Consider the following 15278-nt stretch of genomic DNA (forward strand, 5'->3'; position numbering starts at 1 on the left):
AAAGGTTTCATGGATGGCTCTGTTACAGCTACTCAACAGAAAGGATTTTGCAGCCCACAGCCAGCACACTAGAAGGAACACTGAGGTACATCAAAGCTAGGAGTCATTTTTTTCAAACAAACAGTAATGTTAGACAAGGCTGTAAGTGTCGAAAGACTAATTAAAGGTAATCACCTATGTCTCAAGAACAAAATATCCTGGGCTGAAGTCAGATACTGAGATGTCAAGGGGCACACACTAAGCAGAAACTCAGAGTAATATGCCACAGGCAGCAGCTCCTGTCATTACTGAATGGGGGCCATGGACTTTACTGTGGATCACGGAGGTAAAAGTAAAGAGTTTGATCATCTTTCTTCTTACCTAGGATAAGAGTCTACCCTCTTGCTGGATAGGAATGCCATGTGGTAAGGCTTTATTTCAGAATTCATTCAGATACAAATTTGCAAGCAGTTTGTTTACCTTTCTATTCTTAGTAATTACTGGTATTAACTATTTTCTAAGCACCCTCCCTACCTCATCCAAGGATAATGTCTGTCTGATCCCTTACAACTGTTTCACTGCCACCCAAATGAGGCAGGGTTTTGGCTCCTGAGTCAGTGCTAGGCTGGACAGCTGCTGAGCTGTGACAGCCCAAGGAGCTCCCTCAGGCTTGCCCAAGGGGGACTCAGACTGTACTAAATTACATTCTTAGAGGCTTATTTAAGGCCTTAATCCATGGAGTTATATTTGGTGGGACAGTGAAGGAGCAAGGTTTATGTGTGTCTGTGTGTGTCTGCACATGCACACGTCCAATTACTTGTTTTCTGTAATACTAAAACCTCCATGACTATAAAATGTCATGAGCTGCTACCTGTGGACTCACCTTTGTGTAGGATGTGATTGTTTGTGTACGAAGTCAAGCTGATTCATGTTGGATTTTATGGACTCTGGAATGAGTAACATGATACAGAACTATAGATAAACTAATCTGCTGGTATTTATAACCAGTGAGCAATTGCTTCATCCCTTTGCAAGTTTTGAGATTTGACAGTTACAGTAGAAAGTAGTTTTACTGTAGCTCTGAGCTGTTTGAGAACGTGTATGATTGGCTGCATTTCTGTGGGAATATTTGATTTACCTTAAAGAAAACATCAATCATGTCTTTGGTCATTCTTACTGATAGGGAGTAATTCTTCTTCTTCTTCTTGGTCAAGTCATAAAACACTTAGAATTCTGAGCCCAGTGAAGTAAATAAACAGATAAAAACATCTGCTCTCATCCTATATATTCTTGTAATTTACACATTAAAAAAACAGTGAAATAATGGAATGTTTTCAGGCCTGTGCCTGTTCTGAAGGTCAATGGGTCTCCACAGGACAACAGGGACTCATCACACAGAATCAATTACAGGATTAGGTAATCCCTTAAAATGGGAATGAAGAGTGATTTTGTGTAACAGAAGTTGCTATACATAATATATAAATAGATAACATTAAGTGTCTTGTCATCTTGTAATTATATGCCATGAACACAGATTTGTTACTAATACATCTTTTCATCTGTCTATGCCTGGAAAGGGCAGCACATTTTACTACTAGTGAGGAAAAGTGTAGGTAAACACTGGGATGGTGAATCTGTACTGAGTAGCAGTATGACAAATGAAATTTTGGAAATTAAAATTGTAGGCTGTGAGGAAGATCACCTATTAATCCTGGAAGTGTGCCATTAAATCTAATTACAGTATTTTGATGATATTACCTTAGATGTTTTGAATTAATTCCCCATCAAGAGATGGGTGCTGTAATACACCAAACTGAAAAGCTAATAATTGTACAGAAAATGGAGTTTCTTTTGCTTTCAATCATTCCTGCAGACATTTAAAGTGCTGAGGGGAGTGAGCAATACACAGCTCTGTACCTGGACCCAAAGGGCACCATGGCAATGCCTTCAGCTTGGCTTTGGTGTTGGCAGCTCTCTGTCCTGTACAGCTGCCCCTCACTGGGATTATTTTACAAAATTATTCTTTTGCAAGGACCAGGAATTAATCATGTTTTACTATTGCAGTGATCATTGCAAGAACCACTGGCCTGAAAGAGTTGGTTTTTCAAAGTTAAGCCTGATGGGGAGCTTACAGGCAGGAAAGACCAGTTTTACAGGACTGTGCCCAGTTATGTTTATTGCTTGAATCCCTTTTATTGGCTTTGACATACAGTCATCCAGATTTCACTCCAAGCACATTTCATCCAGATTTCACTCTAGGCACATTTCAAGTTATAAAATACACAGGACAACACGTTGCAAACATTGGGTCTGTGTCTCTTCTGCCTTTGCTGACATGGGGTTCTCTCCACAGCCTCAGCAGAGGAGGAGTCTCTGGCTTTCCACTGTCTCAGGTTCATCTGCACAGGATCCTGCAGGATCCCTGCTGGCTGACCCATGCAGCATACTGACAAGGCTTTAAAAAAATTATTTGTTTTCCAATTATTTTTATTCATTGCTGGCACATCTCCCCTGCCTCCCCAGAGTACAGATGAGGGAATTGGAGAGCCAGCATACTGAATTTGGGGTGGACCTTTGCCTGAGAGCAGCTATTAGATTTATCACTTAAATATTCAATATAGAGGTAGTTCTCTGGGCTTCTCAAGGCAAACTGATGTCAGATCATGGTGGGTGGTCATGAATAACAGTGTGAGCCCATTTCTTCCACAGCCAGGAAGCTAAATCACAGGAATGAAAGCACATGCACATGCTGGTCCTTTACAGAGACAGGATAAAGTTGCCGAGTTGGGGTGCACAGCCCAGTATCAGTGTTGGCAAAAAAATTATCACTACACCTTCAAGTGACAGGCATACAGCCTGAGATTTCTGCACATCCCTCTAAATGAGGAGGAAGATTAGAAAAATATTAAAAAGGGAACAATGATGTTGCTAATGGTTGGACTCAGTGATCTTAAAGGTCTTTTCTAACCTAAATGATTCTATGTTAAAGTGAATTCTTGACAGTCAGAAATGCTTTAAACATGACTCTCAATACAGCACCCAAGAAGATGCTATAAAAAAGTGCTGGAGTTGTTTTCTTTCCTCCCTATATTTTACAAAATGGTAATTGCTTAAAAGCACCTCCTATAATTTTCTGACAGCTGTCAAGGGTGAAAAGAGGGGTCTCCCATCATTTGGAAAATATGAGAAAATTATCTTCTCTCTTTTAAGCATTATAAAGAACTACCCTCATGTGATACCTTGGATACTATTTACACGGATAAATTTATTACATCTTTTCTTAAACTTACCCCTCTTTAAATAAAACTTGACTTATGAACAATTATTTGTCTGTATCAACACAGCACAGGCTTGTTATATTAGCAATTTGCTATTTTTAGCCACTTGGTGTAAATCATGAGCAACAGTGTTCTGAAATGTCTCACTTCTGACTTGCATTGATACTGCTACAAGCTCAGGACTCAGAGAAGGAAAATGCTTGGCTCAGCTATATTGCTTTGCCAGCCAAACACTGGGATTTTCACCAATATCCCCCCTGGCAACAAGGTTTAGGGTGATTGAACAGGGATATGATGTTATGCACTCGAGGCAGATCAAAGACCCTTCTCAGGATCTAAGCCATGGGGAATGAGTGGCTAAAGAAGGGCAAAACCTACAGAAAGGGTTCATGGAGATGGGGTACTAAAGCCAGGAATGGCTGGCATCCCTCTCACAGAGGTGAGCAATAGGAAACATGGAATTCTGCATTGTGCAGGCTGACACCATAATGGGTTATCAGTTTCAGCTTATGTGGCTTTAACCCTGTTCTGGTCATGGGCTGTGAGGCATTAAAGCTTGATCTTCCTATTTTCTTCATTTATGTTCTTAAAAGTCCAAAGGAGAGAATTCTCCACCAATCAATAGAGATAAAAAGCCTGTTTTTCTTGGCAATTGTCTTACATTTATTCACGTATTATACATGCCTGCCCTGCCCCGTGCAATGGCTCCCAGGATATTGAGAAGACAAGAAGACACATAAAACCAGAGCTGCATGAAAATAACTTTTCTAGGCTGTTAATATGAACAACTATTATCAGGCAGACAAATGTTTACCCTTTCTATGGGAGCATTACTCATTGAACAGCACCTTAAATTGTCCAACTAATTTTATTCACTCATAATAAATAAATTCTATTCTCTTTTACTATCAAACTTAATTACAGTAAAGGTAAGTCATAACATCGCACTTTGCAATTGAGATTTAAGGATAGTGAATATAAAAACTGCATGTCTACTTCATCAGGAATTATGTATCGATCCATATTAAATTACCTCCCAGTTCCTCTATGCAATGCCTTGCAGTAGGCAGATGTCTGTATGCACTGGCAAAAAAGAAGGGAGGAAGAAAATATTTAGCTAAAACAAAATGACTCTTAGGGTAAAACATCATCACTTCTTGGCACTGCTGTGATTTGACCATACCCCTGTAAATGACATTTGCTGTTTTTATTGGAAATGACACAGCTTAAATGAACGTGTCCTCAAAATATAAGTTTGATATTTCATTCAGAAACCATTGTGTCCGTGCGTTTGCATGCTGAGTCACTGATGGAGCTCTGGCTCAGCCAGGGGTAAATTGTCAATTCCATTTCCCTCAGTACTTGGTATTTCCTGGGGATGTGCCATTTGAGCTAACTCTTCCTGAGCTACCATGATCTGAAGGTGTTTTCCCAAACTTGCTAACTGCCCTGCACTGTGCACTGGCACTTCCTCACCAAATCACCATGTGGCTGGATTGGTGATGTCAATCAACACACCTACTTGCTGAAATCAGTTCACCTTTGGTTGTAAACCCAGTGGAGGCATTCAAACAGAATGACATGCCTGATTTAAAACCAGTTTAGTATTATCCATATTTTAATAAATAAAAAAATAGGGATGTTGTTCTAACACAGGGTGCTTCTGTTACCAGTAGGTAAATTTTTAACACTTTGCTTATATTTTCAAATTCATGAATAAGAGTTGCTTAAGTCTGTAAAGCACTTAGAGGGTGAAAAGTCCTTTGGACAGTAGGAATCACCTGTACACCCTACCCATGAGACCAGGTGTGTCAGTGCTCTGTTGCCACCTGGGACACAGGGACAGTCTCATTGAAGCCAGAGCTGGTCCCTGGGCATTCCAGGCTCTTGGGCTGACACTCAGTCCATTTTATTCTGCCTCTGTACTTTCAGATCCTGCTGATGTGTTTCTTTTGCAAATCAATCATTCTAGGGGTAATTAACATTTAAAAGCCAGGTTTCTTTTAATTCCATTAGTATATTTGTGACAAGAAATGTGTTGGCAGAATCCAAAGGTTAAGAGTTACAATGAAGAACAAGTTTTAGGATAAATGAAAGTTAAGGCCTAAAATAGCCTGACAATACCCCATTAATCTGCACACTATTGACACAATAGTGGTCTGTTGTGTCAATGAGGATTTAAGAAGCTTTGCAGCACATGTTACTGATAGTTTATCATATCAATAGGAGCCTGCATATATTTGTGTTTAAAAACCTGTGGCTGTGTAATTCCCTGGCTGCAAACATATTGTAAATGCACATACTTTAAATCCTTACATAAAGTGGTTCCTAGCCATGCAGCAAATTTTGAAATTATAATAAACTACCATATATAAGTGTAGACACAAGGTATTAGTCTTGGCTGTACCAAAATCCTCTAAAATGCTGTACTTCTAGCTGAAACCCTTTGCCCTACGGGAATGCGATCTCATTCTCAACATTGTGTCACCTGCCTAATTGAAGCAGAAGGAGATTTAAACCATATTAATCTTTCATCCTGATATATGGAAACCTTGAGTGAGCTTGTGGCTCGGAGGTATGGCAGGGAAGAAAGGTCCCTTCCCACAGGCTGCCCTTGTCAGAGCAGAGGGGAGCACACAGCCACAGCCCCAGCAGTGCCAAGGGCTGGGCACCCCAGCAGGGACAGCAGAACAACATCGAGGAGTAATTTCTACATGGCAGTCACAAAAGGGGTGCATTGAATGAAAATATGAGTGGCTCTTCCAGCACTGCAGTTTTCCTGGCTAACACTACCATCAGGAGTTTCAAAAGCCAGGGAGCAAATTCCACATTTTTAATGTCCTGGTGTGGGTAGCTTACACCTAGGCACCCCTCCATACCCAGCACAAATCCCCACCACAGTGGGTCTGCTCTGGGTATCTCACTTCCAGTGCAAAGGCCACAGAGCTATTCTGTGAAACAAATCCTTCTTTTGGAAGCACTTTCAGCTTTGTTCTCCTGAGGTTGTGATTCAATTCTTAACCAAGCGAGTGGTCTCTATCGTGGCATTTTCATGCACTGTGCAAATTTTTATGCTTTTCAGATTAGGGCTGTTCATCAGAAAGAGAAAATAATGTCCTTACACCTTTAACCAGGCAGCAGCTCCTGGGGTGCCACATAGCTGTGCTGTGTTCGCTGTGAGGAAGCCCATAATGATCTTGCCTTTAGCCTGTCACCACTAGGAAACATCAGAGAGAGACAGCCAAGGGGGACTGAGTTGCCAGAAACGTTCTATTCCCATGGCTGGGAGATTTTGTTGGCACCATCTCTAAAGAGAATTTACTATGGGCCAAATCCTGGCGCCCTTACTTAGATGAATCAGTTCTCAAGAGGCAACGCTCCCGCTGTGAGTGGTGCGTGTGTAAAAACCTGCCAGATCAACCCAAAATGCTGCTTGGGAGTATCAGTGCTTGTCTTCCTGAGGGGTAGGAGAGCTGTGGGAAGCAACCAGCCCAAGGCTTTACTGTGGAGCCAGTGCTCAGCTAAGGGACAGGAATTTGGGAACTGCGCGTATATATTCCCCAGCAAAAATCTCTGAATTACTTTTACTTGGATTTTTTTCTTATTTTCCATTAAAAAAACACAGATGAAACAGTTTGGCAAGTAATCCTTTTTTTCTTCCCTTGCAGGGGCATCCAAAATACTCCATGGTACTTTAAGCCTTAATTAATTTATCTTTCATGTGAAGAAAAATGAATTAGTGACAGCTATTTCCTGGACTTCATTTCTGGGATTAAACCCTTTGTTTCTGGAATATCTGAGGGGATTTTGGGGAGGCATTTAAAAAGATGTCATTTCAAGGACATCCCCCCAGCACCACACGCAAAGTACCCGTTTGCAAAATCGAGTCTCATTAGCTCGCAAAATTGCATTGCTCGCAATGACTTTTTCTTCCCAAATAGAAATGAAAATTTCTGTCTTAAGAAGCGAAGGTGGCGTCGACGATGAACAAAACAAATTCTCGATGGCTTCGCTCCAGCTGTTTACCTCGGCGGCCTCGGGGCGGGGGCAGGTTTGCCGAGGTGGGCTGGGAGGGGTAAAACTACGGCCGAAGTTTGCCGGAGCCCCGCACGGCCGGCGGGGCCGGTGTCGGTGTCGGTGTCGGGGCGGCGCCCGGCGCTGCCCGCGGCGGGGGAGGCGGGGGCGGGGGGCAGCGGCCGGGGCGGTGCCGGTCCCGCCCCGCCATGGCGCGACTGGCCGAGCTCCGCCGGCGGCCGCGGGCCGCGCTCCCGCTGCGGTGAGCCCGAAAAGTTGTGCGCGGCGCTGCCGGGGCGCGGGCCGGGGGCCGCCGCGGTGCGAGGCGCGGGCGAGAATAAATCCATTGGCGGGAGGTGGAGCGGGGGTGGGCTCTGCCGGGCGCGCCTCCCCCGCGCCGCCCCGGCTCCCAGCGCAGCGCCGGGATGGGGCGCCCGGCGGGGGACGGCGGGCGGAGCGGGCCCCGCCGGCGGGCGGCGGCCGCGGGCAGCGGCGCGGCGGCTGCAGGTACCGGGGAGAGCGGCCGGAGCGCGGCGGCGCTGCCGAGCGGAGCGGGCGGGAGCCGGCGCCGGCCGCAGACGGGGCAGCCGAAGCGGAGCTGTCGGGTTTATCCCCGGCGAAGTCGCCCCGCGGCGCTTGGGGTGAGTCGGGGCTGGCGCCGCGTCGGGGGCTGAGCCGGGCCGGGCCGGGGCTCGGCGCTGCCGGCGGGGCGGGGAGCCTGGCGAGCTGTGATTTACGGGCTCCCCGGCAGCAGCCGGGCGCTGGGAGGCAGAGGGAGCCGCGTTTCCAGCTCCCCATCAATAATGGATGGAAACAAATACTGGAGTCAGTTCTGAATTATCCCCGTGCCGCGGCAGGGGCAGCTCCGCGCCCGCCCTCCTGTCGAAAACAATGCTCAGGTGCAGAGCGGGGAAACTTTGTTTTTTTTTCTGGGGGGGTGGGGGCGTTTCATCTGCAGAAACCGATACAGCTGCTTTCAAGGAGTAATTAGAAAGGGTTTAAAGCCTTCTTTATTATTTATAAGGATGAATGGAAATGAAAGGTCACACAGATATATCTAAGTGGCTATTACGCCTGTATTTTAAAGGGCTGTGGGGTGGTTGTGGAGGTTGGTTTTTTTTTTTTTTTTATGGTTGTTGTGTTTTTATCTTGTGAGTTGAAAAATTGGATTAACTGCTTTAGGTTGATGTGTTGAAAAAATTGTAGTTCCGGTGGAAATCCCACTTGTTAGCATGAATATAACTGGTCTTAAATTAGTGGGCTTCTGCCAATCTCGCGGTTTTTTCTTACTTCTGGTCAAGATTATGTCTGTAGCACAGGCATTAGCCTGTGAGTAATTTGAGCAAAATTCAGCCCTCAGTGTGTAAAGTCATTTGTATTTGTATTTGTGTGTGGCTTAGAATACATTTACTTTTGAGCATAGCAGCAGCAGCAATGATGGTTCATAATGCTCACATATGTGGCACTTGCTGTACAGATGGTATTGTAGCTTATCCATGTACACACACACACACGCTTCACACATAATGTGCAGGAATTACAGCAAACTTCCTCCAGAATACTGTTCAGTGCTCTCTAAATGTGTGGCATTTTTTTCTCCTGGTTATTCCCTTTGGGGGAAAAAAAAAAAAAAACATGCATCTTTACTGGGATACCTTTGTGCTTCAAGTTGTTGGTCTTACTAATGTTCCCTAAATATTATTTGAAGAAACAGCTTCCTACTGTCTTAGAGGCATTTACTGCTGGTCTGTTGCTCTCACATACAAATACTTTCACAGAGAATTTTCTGAGGTTCTCTCCTTTTCCCAAGTCCAACAGGAAGCTCATTGTAAAGCTTTGCAATTACTTTTGTGGCAAAAGAGAATAGACGTTTTCCCTGCTTTATTCACACTATAAAATTCTGTGCACCTCTGAAGTCTACTTGAGTTCCTTTCAGTAAATTAAGCTGTATGGAATCATGTTTAATGTTGTAAGTGACGGGCATATTTTGTTATGTTGGCAGATATTGTATAAACATTTACTCTGGCTTAGATAAAAACAAATTGACAGCTTAGTGCTCTGATTTCTTCTCTATATAATTATGAACTTCAGCAGTTTTTGTGTTAACTAATATAAAGCTCAGGGTTTTTTTAAATCGGGAAGGAAAAGTTTGTAGTAAGAATTTATTAGGATTCTGAATTATGTAGCTCAGATTTGTTTTCAGAAAGGCAGCCAAAAAAGTATAACCCAGAGGCTCTATGTTGGTTTATTTAACCAGCTTCTCACTTTCATCTGCACCTTTCGTTACAGTGAACCTTCCTCCCCCATATCCTGCAGTCTGTCACTACCTGCTCTCCTTTATGGTGAGATGCAACAGAGATAACATCATTTTCTAAATGTGCTTTGTGTGATGCAGGAGTGTGTGCCAGGAATACAGTGATGGCCCTGTCAGAGCTCCACAAACCAGCTGTGTGGCTGCGGGTTTTCCCCCCAGCCTCCCGCGCCCTTTGAGCTGGACCATCTGAACGTTTCTGGGAATGCCTGAGCTGAGCTGACTGTTAGAGCAGATATTTCAGCCCCTGGAGCCGCCATAACTTTGCTGTCTATTTATGAAGAGCACATTTACATGGAATGCTTAATTATAGATGCAGTTCACTCGCGGTTGATCTTTGAGCCAGTCGGTCCTGTCATGAGAGGACAGGACCGACTGTGTGAAGGAAAAGTCCACCTTGGAAGTTCAGTTCAAAGTGTATATTAGGCATTTGTAATAGTGTATCTTCTGGTCTAAGTACAGTTGGTCACATTCAGATTTCAGTTCTGAATTTTTATGGGTTTTTAATTCTTTCAAAACATTAGTGCACTTAACACAGGACTCAGTGTCCCCTGAACTCAGGTGTAGCCACTTAGATGGACAGAACCTGCATGGAAATGTTGAAATGCTATGCTTGTTTGTCCTTCTGAAAAATAAAAAGCAGTTTGAAATCTGAAGTCAAGTAGAGATTAGGGGTGAATATGGTCAGTTTTCATCAGGTGTGGAAAAGTGGTATGACGGAGACTCTTTCAGTTCTAGTCTTTTTTGGTAAGACAAAGGAAACAGGTACTTCAACAGCTTCTGTGCCTGTATAAGCTTATGTGGAGCTTACTTATGTTGCAGTCTCTGATATTTTTCAAGGCTTAGGCTGTGTGTTTGCTAACTGAACAGAGGAGATGATGGTTGATTACATACTCATATGTTAAACATACCTCCAATTCCAGATTGATAAAATCAGATACCTTTCCACTTGATAAAGTAACAATTTGCTCCACAAGTAATTAAGAAAAGATGGAATAAGGCATATTACTGGCATTGAGTAGCACAAGTTATTTTCAGTCTTAGCAACTCTGTATGTAATTAAAACAGTTCAAATGTTGCTTTCGTCAAAACTGCTGCTCGAACAGATGATCCCTTCTTATGCATCCGATAAGCTACTGCAGTTACTGTTAAAATCCATCTAAGCCATTTTATTAAGCTGTTATTTGTTCTGTGAATAGCTGCCAGCCTTGAGTTCAAAAGAAAGTGGGTTGTGATTTGTTCCCATGTCACATGGAAGAGGTGTGCAGTGAGAACAGTGTTACTGCCCTTTCCATGCTGTTTGTGGAGCTCCGTGTGTTGTTGCCATAGCCTGATTTCCCTCGTCGTGGCTTGACAGTAATTACAGTACAGCTAATATCAGAAGTTGGTTCAGTTTATTCAGACAGGATGACTGTTGAATTGTCCCACTTCCAAAGTCAAATGTTTGTGTTAACCACAGAAATCAAATCTGCCGTGCATATATACAACATATGAGTAGTATTGATTTCCCTAACTTTTCTTTTCCATTCGGCTTTTGTTAAGTAGCCCAGATTAGCATTTTAACAACCCTGAAGTGAACTTCTGCCATTCTCCCTGCTTGGACAGTGTGTGTAGACCATCCATCATCCTGTCCTTGGCCACAACAGGCTACTGGCTCCATAACCATTTGGAGCTACACAGAAACCACCCGACTGTGAACAGCACAGCTGGCTACAGCAATTTTTTCTTCCACGCCACTGGCAGCATTGTCTGGCTGTGGTAACTAAAGTTAACATCCAGAACGTGAAGTTTCTTTCATTCTGGTGCCCCTGCCCAGCCCCACTGCAGCTCGGTGTGCACACCTGCAGAAGGAAGGGCTGGAGAATAGCTGAGAGGAGTGAGGCAACTGCTGGACTCTTGCTTTTCAAGGCTCCAGTTTGGAGACAGCAACCTGTTGTTTGGAGTGGGACGACATTAACTCTGTCCATACTCGAGAGGGAGCTTGCTGGCTGCATCCTGTGTGTGCTCAGTGTGCAGGCTGGGGTGAGCTTGGGAAGTGCCAGCTACAGAAACAGAACTTGCCACTTTAACTTAGCCACACAAACTGCCAAGGAGCACAGAAAGAAATGGAGAATTTCGGCTGTGTATTTCACACATTCTTGTAGAAGCCTTTTTAGTTCCACAACGGAAACCATGTGATTTCACAGGATCTGTGCCCAGACTCTAATACTTGCTACAGATGCTTTCCTTGGTTTGTTTTGCAGATCTATGAATGCAATAGGAAAGAAGTTGTTACGGCATTTGTTGTTTTAATTCTGACGTGTGCTTTGAATGGCAGGTAACCAGCAGGTGAATGTACTTGTGACTCTATGCTAATTTTACTTGTTGAGATTTTTGCATAATTTAAATAAATTGGCCTAGCATGGCTGTCTGTCATGTGTGAGCCACTGCTTTCTTGCTAGAAGAGAACTTTTGCTTTCAAGAGCAAAGGAGGTCAAGAGGTATTAGTGGGAAGGGAGGGGCTTGGTGGGAGTGGAGGAGCAAAGAAGTGGCGGTGGAAGAGGAGGAGCAAGGAGCTCAGGCAAGCAAGTAACATTTGTTCTGTCCAGAATGGTTACAAACCTTTGTAAACGAAATCAGTCCCTGGACAGCTTTGATTTATATTCTCACACAGCAGATTGGCCTTGGTCTGCCTGACCTTGGTAACATAACAGAGGTCGTATTTGCACACAGAGACTCTCCCTGCAGAAAGGTTTCTTGTTGCCGTTACTTTTTCTTAACCGTTACATCTAAGAGCCAAATCGCAGCCCAGTTTCTAATTGGGTGGGCACTGGGGAAAACACAGAATGAAAGGGATGGATCCTGTTCCCACAGTGGATGGTTTAAAAGAAGAGATGGCAGACGGGTACAGTCGGGCAGTGGCCTCTGGAAGCAGGAGAGCCGTGCTGACCTGCATAATCAGCGGCTGTGCTGGGGCAGAGCCACCTAAACACAGCCGAGCTGCGTGTGTCGGGGACAGGGGGCACACGGGCTCTGGCATCAGAGGCAAAGGGGAGCTTTGAAGAGAGCCTGGGATGAGAATGAGGAGTTAATTGGCAGATGCCTGCTAGGGGGCTCTTCAAGTGTGTGAGGGACAGCAGGGAGGCAAGCGCAGAGTTGCTCATCTAGAAGAGTAACGAGTGACTGTTGGGGAGCAGCATCACAGACTGGCTGCCCACCAGCGGTGGGAGTGAAACCTCAGAAGAGATGAGAGCTGATCAGCCGGTCACTCAGCTCAGCTATTACTGCAACAATAGGCTTTTCTTAATGTGAGCTATGCAGTTCATCTTTATTTTACCAAATGGTCATGGCAGCTGGGACTCTCTTTCTCAAGCAGTGGTAAAGAACCAGCTCACACCTATGTTGGGTAGAGCCCTCCTCAGAGCTTTATTGTGGTGTGAAACAAAAGGTATTTCCCTCAAGTGCTGCTGCCTCTCTTCCCGGGCACTGGGGGTGGGCAGGGACTGCAGCACCAGCACAAAGTGTTGCTGCTATTTCTGTGTCTGTCTGTCATGACAGATGCACTTTGGGGTTGAAAGAAAATCTTCATGCTTGTATGTCAAGCCCTTGTTTATGCTGTACCTCCATTTAGGTACCCCCTTCCTATGTTGTACACCTTCATGCCCCATCAGGCTGTGTAACCATTGTGTTTTGGGAGACCACAGAGAAGAACAATGTGTATTTAATTTTAAAAAAACCTCCCTGTATAGTTAAGGCTAAATATTGCAATTTTAGATGGCCCTTGAATGTAGCCCAGAGAGGGAGCGTGGCTCTGCCTGTTGGTGAGGTGGTAGCCAGAGCAGGAAAGGGCAGTGCAGGCAGTGCGGGTGTTCCCTGAGCAGGGCAGCTCCAGGAGGGAAATGCCAGAGCACTGCCTGGTGGGTCAGGGCCCTGGGGAAACCACTTGAAGCAGCCAACCTGGAAGGCAGGAGAGGGCCCTCTGGCTCTTCAATGGCTGTCCAAGAGCCAGCTTTGGCACCCCTTGCAAATATAGCTCTTTTGTGTATTGCCACCTGGGGACGAGTGCTGAAGAGAAGGGAGCAGATAACAGAGGAAAAGCAGTAGTGGGAAAGCTGTCAACAGTGTGTGAACAATGTCCCCAGGTGTCTCATGAAAGGAGTAATAAGGGAGGGGGAAAATAATCTTGCAGAGTTGAATGGTTTCCTTCAATTTGCAAACTTCTCTCTGTGACACTTTCTTTAACCCAGCACGTGTTTATCAAAGATTAACACCGAAAAGCCAGTAATTTGTTTTTGCTCAGTAAATCATATTTTCTTCATAAAGTAAAAGCTGTGTGGATATTTTTAGCATTATGTAATTTTTTTCCTTGATGATAACCTCAGACAAAAATAATCAAATCTCATGCTTTGGGGATTAATCTGATTTCCTGCAAGGGTATGGATAGAAATTTTTTGTCTTGCATACCACTGTACAGGTTTTACTGTGAGAGTGGATTATGGCTTTTCCTCCCCCTAAAGCATCAGGTTTTCATCCTCACCAAAAACATAACAAACGCTGCTCATGGCTGAACAGTGCTCTTCAGCAGCAAGCTGTGCCAGCACAAACCTAAATATTTGGCACAGAGGGGTAAGAAAAATAGACCTGCCGACGTAAATAGTGTGGGGGATAGGTATGATTATCTTGTCATGTTGTTACACTGGCTAATATTCCTTGTGACAACCCAAGGATTTAAGGAAACATTGTAATTGTATTGGGGATCTGGAGAGGCCAATGTGGAAGAGAGAATGGAACAGGCTGTAATAGAAAGCTTTAAAGCCCTAAGTCTCATTCCCTGATTTGGCAGAGATTTCCTTCTGACCTTGATTCAAGCACTTGCAGTCCATGTGTTACTGATTTGAATATATTTTTTTTAACATTTTACTCTGAAAGGTCTGATCTGTGACTTCTCTGTGGCTCACAAGTCAAAATGCCAAAGTATTGTGATGCAAATATTTCCCTGTCTCGAAGAGTGAATGTTGTCATGAGGTGATGGAGCCCAAGTAAAGCAGAGAGGGGGGAGAGCTGAGCCCGGCATGGCTGCATCCAGCTGCAAACACTGCCATGGATGGGCTCTGCAGGCTGTGCTTGCTCTGTGCACAATGGGCAGAGTTCCCCAAATCAGCACAGGGATGTGCCCAAGCTTGGGACCCAGAGCAGGGAGAGCCATGGCACACATTTCACAGTCCTGTCTCCAGCCCCAAACTGGCAACAAATAGGTGCAGTTTACCTTAGTGCATTTATATCAGTGTAATAACTTCAACAGAATGCAGGGCCAGGAATCTGCCAGATCAAATGCTGCACTAATACATCTGATTTTTAAATACATAAAAATAAATTTTTCCCTACTGCTCTGTGTTTCTGGTAAGCCAGATCCCCCAAGAGACCCTCAGCACAGGCACCTCTCAAGGTGTGTCCCTGTCCCTCTGACCATCCCCAGGGTGTCACATGAGCACGGTGTTCCCCCCTCCCCTGTGAATATGTATATACATAGACACACAAATACACACTTGGAGACTACAAAGGCAGCAAATGTGATAATGTGATCCAACTGTTCACTGCTAGGCTAGAAAGAAGTATTTTTCTGCCATTATGTGAAAATTTAGCGTGACTGGAACAGAGTCTGCATTTGATTAGGCAATTTAAGAAATGGAAGAGACTTCATACTGTAGGGCAGTGCT

The 15278-nt window shown here is 44.4% G+C and overlaps 1 protein-coding gene across 7 annotated transcripts in view; it reads left to right on the forward strand.

The window, feature by feature from the left end:
* The window catches only part of SEMA6D (semaphorin 6D), a 245611-nt gene that overhangs the window by 207100 nt on the left and 23233 nt on the right, over window positions 1-15278 (forward strand). Inside the window, exon 1 of one of the 7 annotated variants that reach the window (XM_058033412.1) lies at window positions 7865-7912. The exons of the other annotated variants lie outside the window; for them this stretch is intronic. The gene's annotated coding sequence lies outside the window, so the exon portion shown is untranslated. Of the gene's footprint in view, window positions 1-7864; window positions 7913-15278 lie in introns of those variants that run through there. 7 annotated transcript variants of the gene reach the window in all.

This window comes from Melospiza georgiana, chromosome 13 (assembly GCF_028018845.1).
Source record: "Melospiza georgiana isolate bMelGeo1 chromosome 13, bMelGeo1.pri, whole genome shotgun sequence".
Taxonomy (NCBI): Eukaryota; Metazoa; Chordata; class Aves; order Passeriformes; family Passerellidae; genus Melospiza; species Melospiza georgiana.